Raw genomic sequence first — 15,457 nt, 5'->3', positions numbered from 1 at the left:
GTGCTGAACACACCATCTTGGAGGGTCCAGCCCTGGAGGACACCATGTGGACCAGACATGAGCTGTCTTCAGTGTCCCCTGACCCAATTCCTGACCTGAGAATTGTGAGAAATAATACAATGGTGGTTCTTTGAAGTCATTGTGTTTGGGGGCACTTTGTGAGACAGCAATGGGTAACTCACACGGAGGGGCGTCGTCTGTGAGTGCTGAGTGGGTGTGAGGGGCCTGGCTCTGGGCCGCGCTGAACACCAGGTGGACAGGAGGCAGCGGCCAGGCCTCTCTGAGCACCAGGAGGACAGGAGGCAGCGGCCAGGCCTCTCTGAGCACCAGGAGGACAGGAGGCAGCGGCCAGGCCTCTCTGAGAACTGGGTGGAGAGGAGGCAGGAGCTGGTGACCACACCCAGGTGAAAGCTCTGAGATGGGCACGCCCATCGCCAACAAGCTGATTTGATTCTCTGGGTCCTGCTGCTTTCATTACCCTCCCTCCCTGGCTAGCCTGTAAAAAGGATTGATCTGGGCTTATAAGAACAGAATTTTGGAATCCATGTGGAAAACCAGGACATGGTAGTAGAGGTCACTCCATGAAGCATCTTCCCCAGAGGCAGTGTCACAGCAGAGTGCCCCCCTGTCCTCAGGTGGGGGAGAGTCTCACTGTAGCTGCAGTAGCTAGCAGCAGTGTCCTGGGCTGCCGCCACACACCCAGGGAGATTTGGCTTAAGTTTAGTCATAAAAGGAGCTTGGTCCATGATGTGTGTGGACCAAGGATGGAGAGGCAGAGGTGTGCAGAGGAACAGGCACCAGCTGCAGAACTAGCCAGACTTGGGTTCCAGCTCCCGGGCCACCTAGGACTCGTGTGATCACAAGTCAGCTTCCTAATCTGGCTGGGACTTGGTTTTCTCATCTGTAAAATGGGGAGAACAGCAGCCAGTGCCTGCCTGGTTCCAAGTACCAATGGTGAGGTAGCTAATGTTGCACAGGGTGGGCGTGTAAGTGGCCTGTGTGATCAGAAATAAACTTTTGTAGTGTCACCCACCCCTGCTATCAGAGAATGGGGCGCCAATGGATGTCTCTTCTCAGGCTGTTAATTTCAGGCTGTGTCTACTCCATCTGACCCTTCTTTTCTGGGGGGAGGGCAGTCCTTCCTATCTCCAAGTGTTTCAGGTTGCATAACATTTTGTTTGTTTCTGAGACAGGATCTCACTCTGTTGCCCGGGTAGAGTGCCATGGCATCATTATAGCTCACAGCAATCTCAGACTCCTGGACTAAAGCAATCCTTCTGTCTCAGCTTCCCAAGTAGCTGGGACTACAGGTGCCTGCCACAATGCCCAACTACTTTTTTTATTTTAGTGGAGATGGTTTCTCACTCCTGAGCTCAGGCGATCCATCTGCCTCGGCCTCCCAGAGCTCTAGGCTTACAGGGGTGAGCCACTGTGCCTGGCTATACAACATTTTGTGACATCCACGAGATTTATGTATTTCTAATGCCCAAAGAGTGCTTGGCACATAGCATGTGTTCAATAAATATTTGTTGGATAAAGAGAGGATGTGTGACTTGAACCCGCTGTGAGGTGTAGGTCCCTGATGAGCCAGAGATGATCAGACACGGCAGCGTGGCTCCTGTGTAGAAGATGGTGCTACCTGAGGCCATAGCTCTTGGTGATCTCACCTACCTCACCTTCCTCTCTCCCTTCTCTGCTAACAGAATCCCAACTGCGCCCTGCACAGCTGTGCATCCCACACCCAGTGGTGGATCTGACTGGTCAAAGCTAGCCATGACAGTTCTTTCTCTGTTTTTCCAGTTTCCTTTGCAGCTGTGAATGGCCACAGAACCTACTTTGGCCAATATGATCTATGTGGAAGTTTACTGGACATAGAAGAGGGCTCTGGGTATGCATTTGCTTTCTTGGGTAAATGGAGACAAATGCAGTTGCAAATGCCTGGCCCGTTTTCTTCCCTGAAGATGGATGTGATGGCTTTTTAATTTCAGATTAATATGAGGGTGTATGGCTCAGTGCCTGTAGCTCAGCAGCTGGGTAGCCAGCCACATACACCAGTGCTGGCGGGTTCGAATCCAGCCCGGGCCTGCCAAACAACAATGACAACTGCAACCAAAAAATAGCCGGGCGTTGTGGCGGGCATCTGTAGTCCCAGCTACTTGGGAGGCTGAGGCAAGAGAATCACCTCCAAGCCCAAGATTTGGAGGTTGATGTGAGCTGTGGTGCTACGGCACTCTACCAAAGGCAACAGCTTGAGACTTGGTCTCAAAAAACAAAAAAAAAATATATATATATGTACACATAATTAGGTTAAAATGTTTACCTTTGTTAGGTGAAGTCCTACCTAGTAGTTGTGTCCCGCACCCAGGAGGTGTGCCTAATCCCTACACTGCATCCATTTGGTAGGAGCACACCAATCTGCCTTCTTCCTCCCTCCCCTCCTCTCCCCAACTTGAATTAAATTTTTTCCCTGTGTGAGCGTGTATTAGATCATCTACTGGCTTCAGATTAGTATTGAGTACATTGGATACTTGCTTTTCCATTTTTGTGATACTTTACTAAGAAGAATGTGTTTCAACTCCATCTGGATTAATACAAAAGATGTAAAGTCTCCATTTTTTTTTTTGAGTTTATTTATTTATCTATTTTTTAGTAACAGAGTCTCACTTTGTCGCCCTTGGTAGAATGCTGTGGCGTCACAGCTCACAGCAACCGCCAGCTCTTGGGCTTAGGCGATTTTCCTGCCTCAGCCTCCTGAGTAGCTAGTCTCCATCTTTCTTTATGGCTGAATAGTATTCCATGGTATACATATACCACAGTTTATTAATCCATTATAGGACTGATGGGCATTTAGGTTGTTTCCACATCTTGGTAATTGTAAATTGAGCTGTGATAAACAATCTAGTGCAAAAGTCCTTAGGATAAAATATATATTTTTTCTTTTACTAGATGCCTAGTAATGAGATTGTGGGGTCAAATGGGATGTCTAACTTGAGTTCTTTGAGGATTTTCCATACTTCTTTCTAAAGAGATTTTGTTAAGTTTGCAGTCCCACCAACAGTATAAAAGTGCTCCCTTCTCTCCACATCTGTGCCAGCAGCTCCTGGGTGATTCTTTTTTTTTGCAGTTTTTGGCTGGGGCTGGGCTTGAACCCGCCACCTTCAGCATATGGGGCTGGTACCCTACTCCTTTGAGCCACAGATGCCGCCCATCCTGGGTGATTCTTATTAGGCAAATTTGAAAAATGTGGCAAGAAATGTTAGTTCTCCTTCTCCCTATCCCCTTTCTGTACTTATTCCCACATGTCATAACTTAGAGAATTTCAGACCTCAGAGAAGTAAGGAATAGTATAGGGAGCACCTCACGCCCCTCACTTACAGTCACCACAATGCATTTTGCCTGCATTCTCTCTCTCTCTCTCTCCATAAACACGTGCACACACAGGCTTTACTGGCACATGGGACAGTAATCAGCAGAGGGCATGACCTTCATTGCTAAATACTCAAGCACATAATCCTGCCAGACGAGACTCCACCCACCGTCATCACATCCAAGAAGTGTTCCTTGGACTCGGTAACGTCGTCTTAAATACAGTCCATACTTAAATGTGGTCTCTCTCAGAATGTTCCTGATCACCGTTTTTTGAGGGTCTCACTCTGTCTTAAAACATCTTTTCCCACCGTTAAGTCTCTCTGATTACTGGGAACGTGCCATTTTGAACTGTGGGATTCCCTGTCACTTCCCTGCCTTGATCTGCTGGGGCTTCCAGGTTCTTGACATCTGTCCCTGACAGTCGTTGAATTATCTGAAGATAGAGCCCCCTTCAGATCCCTCCTCATCCCGGTCGCCATCCTCTGCGATCTTTCTTGGTGGTCAGGAAAGCTGTACCAAGCGCTGGACCGCAAGGGTCTGGAGCCCCCGCAGAGCAGCTCTTTGCCGCCCTCTGGTGGCGGCTGCGCACCTTCGCATGCAGCCTGAGATCATACAGGTCACACGGAGCTGGGGTGAACTAAGCTCTGGATTTTTCATCCAGGCCTTGTGAACTGGTGTCTGTTGGAGTTGAATTGAAATTGATGTGGATTAAGAGACTGGAACTAATATAGGCTGGGACCATATTACATGCCTGTCCTCAGGGAGACGGAGTTGGGCACTAGACAGTCCTCAGCCTCTGGGGGGTAGCTGACAGCAGAATTCTTGCACCATCAAATATTGCTGGGGCTCTGAACCTCTCCAAGGCTCCATATTCTCATGATACCCCAACTTCATAGATGAAGTGAAGATGAAGATTAAATGACACCGTGTGTAAAAATGTACATCACAGCATCTGGAGCAAAGTGAACCCCTGTATTGAAGAATAGTGGAGTTTGGGGTGATGGTTGCAGAATACTGTGAATGCTAAATGCCACTGAGTTGTACACTTGAAAATGATTAAAATGGTAATTTTGGCCAGGTGAGGCGGCTCACACCTGTAATCCTAGCACTCTGAGAGGCCAAGGCAGGTGGTTTGCTTGAGCTCAGGGGTTTGAGACCAGCCTGAGCAAGAGACCCCATCTCTACTAAAAATAGAAAAACTAGCTGATGTTGAGGGAGGCTGAGGCAAGAGGATCACTTAAGCCTAAGAGTCTGAGGTTGCTGTGAGTTGTGATGATGCCACAGCACTCTACCCAGGGCGATAGTGAGACTGTCTAAAAAAACAAATGAACACATAAATAATAAATAACATGGTGAATTTTATGGTGAGCAAACCTGGCCTCAATAAAAATATACAATAGATGGAGGTTTCCAGGCAGAAAGGGTGGACGGGAGGAGTGGGAGGTAGCATTTTAGGCATAATAATTTGTTTCTGATTGTTCTTGATGAAAGGCTATATAGGACAGAGGTAAGAACGGAGTTTATGGCCAGGTGCAGTGGCTCCTGCCTGTGAATTCCAGCACTTTGGGAGGCTGAGGTGGGAGGATTGCTTGAGGTCAGGAGTTCAAGACCGGCCTGGGCAACATAGTAAGACCCTGCCTCTAAAACAAACAAACAAACAAAGAACCAAATAAAATTAGCCAGGCGTGGTAGTGTATGCCTATAGTCCCAGCTACTGGGGAGGATTGCTGGGAGCCTAGGCGCTCGAGGCTGTACTGAGTGAGCATGATTACCACTACACTCTAGCCTGGGTGACAGAAAAACAAACAAACAAACAAACAAACCATCTCAAAAAACAAACAAACAACAAAACCAAAGCAAACCCCAAATCCCCCCAAACAACAGAGCACATAGGCACTCTACTAGGGATGTCTCTCCAGTCCAGGATGACGTCAGCCGGCACTGTGATCTGAGTCGGATTTCACTTCAGTACACACCAAGACCGCTGAAATCAAGACCCAGGTGAAGTGGCCTTGAGGGGAGGTGGAAGAAGTTTCCTTGAGAGAGAGAGCCATGCTGAAGCACCAGAGTGGGGCCCAACCCTTTCTGTGCAGTATAATTACTGAGGGAGGGGGAAATGAGACCGCAAACCTGAGGGCTGTGCCCATGCCTGCCGATTTTACTTTCAGCTCTTCAGGTGATTCTAACACCCAGGTGGAGGCCCAGTGTAAGGTAGTGGGTCAAAGTGCTTTTATCTAAGGCATGTCCTGTGCTCTAATTGGCCCCCAAAGCCAACATCTGACAAGCAGGTGACTTTCTTTATAGAGGGGACTATTTGAAGTAATGTGAATGGAATGTCAATAAAGCCAGAGAAAGCACAAAGCGGACAGATCAACCACTTTATTGCATTTTTACAATAATAAAAATAAATTAGTCACACACAAAAATAGTTGTCTTTTTTTTGCTGAAAACAGACTGTATTTACTCATATGATTCACCTTCTACCCTTCACCTGATCACATAATAATTTAACAGTATAAGGGTGACTTGGAGTTGACAGAGTATTTAGTGGGTTCCTTGCTCCTGGCTATGCAGTTCACAGGCCAACCCAGAGGCCCAGCCCCAGTGGTCCCCAGTGGGGACCATGGAGGTGTCAGAGCGGAGAAAGCCACCACATTCCTTAAAGCCTCTCTGTGATCCCACCAACTTACCCTGCCTTGTCCCCAGCTCTAACCACACCTGCTGTTCAAGATAGAGGGGATTAGAGAGACCCTCGAATTACTATCCCCAATGTTGGGGATGAGGAGAAGGCAGGTTATATGAGGAAATATGCAATCAAGTTCAGGTACAATGCCAGGGGTGAAAACCCCAGAGTGAGTTGAAAAGCAGAGGAATTTATATTCAATTTTGAACAGTGGGGAACCTGCAGCCCTCTGATTTCAAGATTGTTCTTTTTTAAGCACCAAAGGAGGCAAGAAAAGCTTCATCTTTCTCTGCTGCACCCCTTTTAATAAAAGGATTTGTTCTGCAAATTTTGGATTCAGTCAATTTGAGGACCATGAAGGCCATTTGTGGTCTCAGGACCGTAGGTTCCCCACCCCGTCAGTGACATTTCAGGAATCTGGGTTAGTATGATCAATAATTTTATACAAATATGGATCACCTATGTAAATAAATACCTTTAGATCCCTTTAAAATTAACACATTCTAAATAATAGAACTATTTTGGTGTAGTGACTCATTCTGCAGAATACATATTTCCTATAAACATCTTGTATTTACAAAGAACAAAATAATAAGTTATAACAAAGTATATCCTTTTGTCGGCTGAATGGGGGGGAGTGGGGCCGAGGCAGGTGGGAGTTAATTTGGTACCAGGTGGCTTCCCAATCAGTAAGGCAAAGGACACAGCATCTGGGGATGCCAAGAAAGTTGGCTGGAAGTTTCCCCCTCTTGTGGTCACTTTTCCGCAGCACCGTGGGCATCTCCCACCCCCCCCCCCCGCTCCCCACTGACTAAATCCAAGAATGGGGGATGGTTCAGGTTGGAGAAAATTATTTTGCTTCGGTAAAGATGAAGTTTTAGCAAGATAAACTGGGAAAGAGAGAGAAAGGGTCCTTTAAGGGTCCCAGGCTAGTCAAAGTTCTGTGTCCATTGTGGCGTGAGACTCTGGGGAGGCACCTCGGACCAGACAAGGGCAGCTCTCACCAAGCTGCTAGTGGTTCTCTGAGATATGAGGCCACATGTGGCTCAGGAGAGGTTATAACAATGGGTTAAAAATGGCTGACATGGTGCAAAAGCCAGAAATGGAGTATGTGGGCCGTGTACTCACCTCCCCAGACCCGATGGGTCACTGTCAGTCAGCCCTTCCACTTACAGAATCATCAAAGCCCAGCATTGGAAAGGACCCGAAACCAGATTTGGAATCCCCTCCCAGCAGCCCTCACAAATGGCCTGCAGCGTCGGTCCTGTCACCACCTGCCACAGCATCCCTGTACCTGCAGAAGGCTCCAACTCGAAGAAGGTTGGTTCTTGTGTAAGAGCTAAAATCTGCCTCCCTGTAGCTCCCCCTGGCCCCAGCATGGCTCTCCTCTCGCCCCAGTCTCTTCCCACTGTCCCCTTCACCGGGACTGGGCACCCTCATCTGAGTGTGAGACATGATCAATATCCTTCGAGTGTAATCCCCACATCACAAAGTGTGGTGTGTCTCTCACCAATGTTTTCTCCTGTGTGGTCTGAACGTTTGCAGGTGGTGGTGGTGGTTTCGTCCCTTTTTTCCCTTTTAACTCACATTGAGCTTAGTCACTGACAGTCTTACATCTCCCTCACCTTGTACTTGTGCAGTTTTTCTTCTGAGTCCAAAGGTAGGACTTGATATTGTTTCCTGGTAACTTTTTAAGGTCCAGGTTTTATTCTAGTTTCCCTGATCTTGTTCCATCCAAAATCTATCACCCAGGCCATCAGCTCTCCAACTTCATGTCATCTATGAATTTTATTGCTATTTTCCCACCTAAGCCATACAATATGTTTTACGTGACAAGGTCAAATAAATGTTGGTCTTCACCTGCCAGGCTAGTACAGGTCATTCAGCCTATGTTAGTGGAAGTCATGTTTCTTTTTACTGCTCACACTAATGTCTTCTTCCTCATTAGAAAATTGATATTCCAACTCTAAAATGGCTATAGTCATTTAAAAAAAGATGCTGATTCAGAAAGGTGCTAGTAATATCTGCATTTTCCTCTCTGCCATACAACTTGATGAAAATACATTAAGCTAATGTCTCCCATTTTAAAAAAAAAATCCCTTTATAAGGCCACTCTTTTTAAAAGAACAAGTGTTGAAAGATAAACACTTTGAGAACTGGATCACAGATGAAGGAGATGAAGAAAAACCCAAAACCCAAAGAACCCTGGGCCAGAGAGGTAAGGCAAAGGGGACAGATGGGGACAGTTCAGAGAGCGTCTGTCACACTGCAGCTCCCGGGGGTGGTCAGGCTGCCTTGGTCATCGTGGGGTTCCCGCCAGTCTGCAGGGAGAGGGCATAGAACCTGCCTGTCTCCAGCTGATCTGACTCCTGCTAGTGGTCGGGTTCACAAGGGATTTTTGTTTTTTTAGTCCTGTATTTCTTTCACTGTCCCTATTCTATGGAGAGAACGGCAAAATCATGGTGAGGATGGGAAGGATGAACTGTACCAAACAGGCCTTTGCCTAGGCTGTAAGAGGCACCATTTCCTTTCCCAGTCAGAAAAAAAAGCAAACTGTTTCAGTTTGGAGCTCTGTTGATTTCTGTGAGAGAAACATATAACAGCTTTAATTTGCTTGTTTTTAAAAATTCATTGCAGGTAGGGAGGCAATCCAGTCCACAGGGGGAGAATGCAGTAATAAAATGTAAATTTCAGTTCCACAAAGGGCCAGTTAAGGGCACGTGGAGAGGACCCAGAGGGAGATGGCTCGTGATGGAAAGGGGAGGAGGAGAGAATGGGGTGCCGAGAGGGGAGACCGGAGCACACCTGGAGGGAGAGAGCTTCCAGAAGGCGGGGTTTCTTAGCCGCCCCACCCAGGAAAGTTATCTCTGGAAATACCCAAGGCCCCGATTGTAATGTGTTGTACTAGGGAGAAGTTTTGCTACAATAAGAAACTAGGAGATTAGTAAAAATTGGAACACGAAGACAAATAAGTCAATAAAAACTCCTGTTCTAGTCATCAGCCACCTTTCCATACGCAAACCAGCTCCAAGAATAGCTCCACTGTTGGCGGGAAGGAAAAAGAGACTCTTCCTAATTTAGGTACTTCTTCTCCCCCTGAAGACATGGGGTTGATCCATTTGCTGCTACCCAGTTACACAGTTGGAGGGTTGAGAAGACCTGGTCCTTTTAAAGAACTGCTGGGTAACATTCAAGAGCCACAGGCACTTTAAAGACACAAAGCCATCATTAAACCAGCCCAGTCCTGGGGAGTCCTGAATCAGAAGGACCTGGCTATTCATTCCCACTCAACGGAGAGCTCTAAGGATGGTGAGTTCCCTTGCGTTGGCGGCCACTGCCCGCTGGGCAGCTTTGGTGGCTAGACCATGTTCCCCTAACTGGCTAAAACCAGCCTTCCTTTCTTTCACTCACTGACCTTGCCCTGTCCTCCAGCATGAAAAGAAACCTTCTTCCCAGTATTCCTTCAAATATTTGGCTTGTTCAGCAAGATGTGACAGCAGCTGCATCAAGGAAAAACTCCCCTTGTAACGAGAAGTAAAACAAGCAGCAAGAAGGGGGCGTAGGCACTTGAAGCCCCTGCCGGTGGCTCGGCCCCTCTGGCCTAAGGGATGAGATGTGTGTGTTCCTCTCACCTGGGTTTCCAGATGGTCCCCTATCCATGTGCCCACATCCCCCGTTCAGGCCTGCGGCCCCTGGAACTGCAGAGTTGGGTGAAGTGAATGGCGCAGGATGGCAAGGGGTCCACAGCCCCTTGTCCCTGCCAGCAGCATTCAAGCCTGGGCGGGGTATGGGTGAGGGTGGTGTCGGGGAGGGCAAGAAAGGGCTGAGACACTACAGAGAGAAATCTGTGAATGAAAGTAGAAAGGCCTAAGGGAGATTCTTTCTCATACTGCATAGAGTCTCTGCTGGGACAGACACCTGGCCCTACCACTGGGCGTGGGGAAGTGCCCCAGAGAGGTGGCTGAGGAGGGTCCAGAGCCCGGAGCACACAGCCATGTGCCTCAGCTCTCTTCTGCTGGGGTCAGGGCAGCCGTGGCCAGAAGAACCCTGGTTATGATTCCATGAAGGGACGGCACTTGGAACAGAACCACAGTTTCTGGCAATCACCTGATTCCCCCAACGGCTTTCTTCTCTCTCATGGGGTAGGATGGAGTTTAAGAAACCTGCAGAGAATCCTGTAACTCAGATCTATAACTTTGTGGGGAAGGGAAAATAGAAACCGAATCTGAAAGAACTAAGTGCTGGGAATAAAGACTTGGCTTTTGGTTGGAGGGAAGGAAATGAAAGGCCTGGGCTTGGAGCATGTTCTGGGAAACTTCTCACCCTCTCCTGGTCAGGAACGATACATTGTTCACCTGTAGGCTCTAGATAGGCCCTGGGCTAGTTATTGGTAGAGGTGCCACTGAGTGAAGGTTTTGGGTTCAGATAATTGGGCTGGGGACTCTGCTTTGCCCCTGAACAGGTGAGTATTCCTGGCAGGGCAGGTACCTAAGTCGAGCCTCAGTTTCTTGGTCAGTAAAATGGGAATAACGATTCACTCTCTGCCTCCCATTCTGGGACGTTGTGAGCTGTTAATGAGCTAATATCTGTGAATACACCTGCTAAACAATAAAGCACTAAATTATCGTGAGATATTTGTGTCATAAGGCAGGAAAACAGTCTAATGCCTTTGAGAATGAAAATAGGCACAGCCGGGCTGAGGTAACAGAGGGATGGACATGTCTCAGCAAGGCCCTGGCATGGGGGCTGCCTCCGCTAACTCTCCAAGGGGTGCTAATTTTGGAAAGGCCGCCAGTAGCCCAGAGACCAGTGGCAGTGCTCTGGCAGTGCCCCATGTGCTGACTTGGCCAGTGGCAGGACGGGAGTTGGGCTGACAGCTACGAGCAAGGCCACTGCTTGGCTTTCCAAGAGCACCATTAGCTGGTGCCAGGGCCCAAGAAGGGATCATCAGTACATGGTGAGGCCTAGAGTGCCGCGGACCGCCAGTCGAATGAGTCTCAGTCCGAGGGCTTTCAGGGCGAGAACGGCTCAGGTTGATTGAAAGGGCGACGCAGGAAAATGACAAACTGCTACACACCAAGGATGATGAAGAAAGCAGTTGTACTTTACTGATTTTTAGGCATGGTATTTATACATTTTTGACAATGTCTTACAAACTACAAAAGATATTTTTATGACTTGCTGATGCTTACAAAGTTCTTATCGAGTTTTGTAGATGGGAGTAGTCAACCGTCTTTTCTTAGACAATGTTTCTGCCCGTAAGGGGGAACAAAGGACTGCTGCTTATCAGCAGTTACTCTTCTACTTTTCTTTATCTATGTTTAAACCTTCTTTCTTTGTAAAACTGCTTTGTTCACATTTTGTATTTTTATATTTTTATATTTGATTATGGTTTTTATGTTGTTAGTGAATTGATAGTGAATTATGTATATGTTTTAAGTGTATAGTGACAAAATTATAGAGAAAGCAATTTCATAGAAAACTTATTTCAAAGAAACAGTTTCAAAGGGACATAAGGTAGAGATAAGAGACCGGAGGGAGCGGGTATCTGGTAGGAACATCTTAACTTATCATCCCTGCATTCTCTTGATACATTGTTTCAATTAACTGACCTTTATGGTGGGAACGTGTTCCCTTGGAGACTTTTTAGTCTCCATTGTATAGATGAAGTCATGGATTAGTAAGTCATTATGTTTATTCTTAGTTTCTGAGGACATTCAAGCAACAATTAACCATTCAACTCAACAAACAAGTTTCAAACAGGTTTCAGGGTAAAGGTTACTCAGGCCTTTATGCCGCACCTCATGACTTCCTACGTTCACTAAAAGGCATGCTAGGCAACTTATGCGCTGCTGTCGCAAACCAGGGGGACTGGGGGCAACGCTCCGAGGAGCACCCACCGCCTTACCACAGTTTTTACAACGCGGACAGAGCCATCCCGCCACGGCTTGATGCCGGGGGTGCGGCATTTCCCCCTTTTTTGTTAATGAAACGTAGTTCAAAGAGGTCTTGGCGAACAGCCTTTAAGGAGGAAAAGACACAACGAAGGAGACAGGGTAACAGTAAAACAACAAAGAATATCAGGCAACCAATAATGACAATAAACACAATGTACTGAATCCAAGACACAGGATTTAAAGATTTAAGATTGTCAGAGAGGGATTGAGCCAGTGAATCAAGAGAAGTGCTAGGTAAATGAGCTTCACTGATGGCAGTGATATCCTTTTGGAGAGTATGTAAATCATGTGTAATATCATTGTCCTTCCAGACACCCTGTAGATGAGCTTTAGTTTTGTCCCAGGAAGTGGACATATTATAAGGTAAAGGAGTTACACAAATAGCAGGAAAGGCAGAGTGACATCTGGTTTGAAGTTTATGTTGTATAAACTTGATATCTTGTCCTAAGGCTAAAACTACTTCTTCTAGGATGTTGAGTTTTGCTTCAAGTTTATTATCTATACTGGCTTGAGTCATTAAAGCTAAAGTGATGTTGCTGCTGAGAGAATTCACAAAGTGAGCTGTGTGAACTTCTTGAACTAAAGCAGTGGTGGCTACAGCAAAAGTTGTAACTATAGAAATTAAAGCTAAAATACCAAGAATTAAAGCAGCCACGAACCTTTTAGGGCGGATTAACTGATTAACAGTATGTAGAACTTGTAAAGCAGAATTATCATACCAAGGGTCATCTTGTAAATCAACAGGTAGTAATACATAAGAGGGTCTTTTAACAATTAAAACAGAATTAAATAAACGTTCATTAAACAAGTCAGTAGAAGTAAGACAATTTGTAACTTTACAAGCAGTACAAGAAATATGATAAGAATTCTTAGATTGAGTGATAGTTAGATACTTATTTGGAGCTAAAAGTAGAGCATATGGATATCCAACACAAGTTCTTATAGATATTGGATTAGGTTTTGGCATATTAGGTTTCTTCTCTAAAATCAAGTTGGATGCAGCAACAAGTCTGAATAAATCATAATGTATTTGAGTGTTATTATTGTTTTGAGCCACCCATATGGGCTCAATTAAACCAGGTGAGAACCACCTCCGTACTGGTTGAGGGCTACCAGACCATTGATACTTATGAAATTTTTCTAATTGATTAGATAAATATTTGTTATGATCATAGCAGGAGGTAGGAGAATAGTCCCAGATAATTGTATTAGAATTAATGGGAGAATGTTTGTTAGCAGCGTCTGGGAATCCGCAAGAAAGCCAAGTAGGGGTTTTTGTTAAAGAGGATTCCCAGAATTGATTTTTATCTCTATATTTTTCTTTACAATTAGGGAGAGGTAACTGGTTAACAGATAAGCAAGTTTCATTATAATTAGGACTTCCAATAGTTTGTATCTCATATTCCCACATATAACGTCTATTGGCATCATGGGGATCAGGAGCATCAGATAAAAAGACTCTGTAACTTGTAGGTAAACAAAAAGGAGGTGTATTGCCTTTTAAAGTAAAGCAAATAGGTAGTGAATCGGCTTTGCCAGTAAAGTTAATTAAGGCTGCGGCATGATGTCTAGATTCTGAGTCAGTTAAACCTCCTAAGCGGATAGAATCATTAGAAAGAATTTTTATGGGGTCTGGATCTAGCCAGCCCACAGGGTGTAGCAGTGGAGGATTGGGAACATAAGACCAATAAGCTGCAGTTTCTACCTTAGGAGTAGAGATTAGTGATAAAAAGGCAACAAAGTACATTGTTGGGGTTAGAGGGTTGTTTTGAGATATGAGAAGTTGTTTAGCTTGTTTCACCAAGGTGCGGATCTGTGTCCACGTGATCTTGGAGGGTCTCGGTGAAACTTTCACAGTTGTCTTCATCTGTGTAGATAGGATCTTCATCCGCCGCAGGCGTTGTCTTCTGCGCCGGGGTCTCCGGAGGAGCCGGTTTGATGAGCCGGTCTGGAATCCAGATGGGAGAGTCGGCATCCTGTGGAAATATGCAAGCATAGCCTCGTCCGGAGGTTAACAATACATCAGGGCCTTTCCACTGGCCCGACAATAAATCTTTCCAAAGAACTTTAGGAAGGGTGGCAGCCGATTGCGGCTGCCAATGAGAAAGAGCAGGAGTTAAATTGTTAGAGTTTACATTGAGATGATTTAAAACGAATAAAGCATGAGTTAATATATGATGAGGAGAAAAATATTTATGAGCCTTCTGTAGACGTTCAATTTGTAATTTTAATATTTGATTAGTTTTTTCAACAATTGCTTGACCCTGAGGATTATACGGGATCCCCGTAGAATGAGAAATTTTCCACTGTATACAAAATTGTTCAAATGCTCGAGAGGTATAAGCTGGAGCATTGTCTGTCTTTAATTGATGAGGAACACCTAGCTGCTGAAAGCAGTAAAATAGGTGCTGTACAACATCTTTGTAAGCCTCTCCAGATCGTGCAGAGGCACATATATAATGAGAAAAGGTATCAACAGTAACATGTACATATTGTAATTTTCCAAAACTAGACACATGTGTTACATCCATTTGCCATAACACATTGGGGCGTAAGCCCCGAGGGTTAACACCAAATTTTAAAGGATGATGGGTAATAGGACAGGATTTACACTTTAAGACTATTTGTCTTGCCTGTTCTCTAGTAATTTGAAACATTTTTCTTAATGCGTTAGCATTTTGATGGTGTAAGGCATGGCTTTCTTCAGCTTCAGCCACTGATGCCACCATAGTACGTGTTAACAAATCTGCAGTGGCATTTCCTTGGGCCAAAGGGCCAGGTAAATTAGTATGTCCTCTTATGTGACCAATATAAAATTGATTATTTCTTTGTTGAATTAAGATTTGTAATTTCTTTAATAAAGGTAAAATAGTTGAGGTTCCTGTTAAAAGAGCAGTTTCAAGAGCTGGAAAAAGAGAAGCAATATATTTTGAATCTGTGTACAAGTTAAACCTTTGTTTGAAATTATTAAAGGCCGAGATTAGAGCCCATAATTCTGTTTGTTGGGCGGAGGCTTGTGTAACCTCCTTAATAAGAGGAGACAGACCTGGACTAAAAACTACAGCCCGTCCTGTAGAGGAGCCATCTGTGAACAAGGTTATTGCATCAGACAGAGGCTGTTTGGAACACATAAGAGGAAATATAAGTGAAACTGTTTTTGTAAATTCAATTAAAGGATGTTTAGGATAATGGTATAAAATTTGACCTGCATAGCCTTGTAAGGCCAATACCCAATCATCATTATTTTGAAATAATTGTTCTACTTGAGTCTTATTATAAGCAGTTACAATTACATGAGGATCTTTACCAAATAATTCACGTGATCTTTTTCTTCCCTTATCAATTAATAAAGACACCAGGTAAGGGTAGTCAGCAACAATTTTTGTCTGAACATGTGGTAAGTGAAGCCATTCTAAAATACCTTCTTGCCATAGGCAAGCTGTAGGAG

Source organism: Nycticebus coucang, chromosome 6 (assembly GCF_027406575.1).
Source record: "Nycticebus coucang isolate mNycCou1 chromosome 6, mNycCou1.pri, whole genome shotgun sequence".
NCBI classification, from domain to species: Eukaryota; Metazoa; Chordata; class Mammalia; order Primates; family Lorisidae; genus Nycticebus; species Nycticebus coucang.
Note: the sequence above shows the minus strand (reverse complement) of the source record.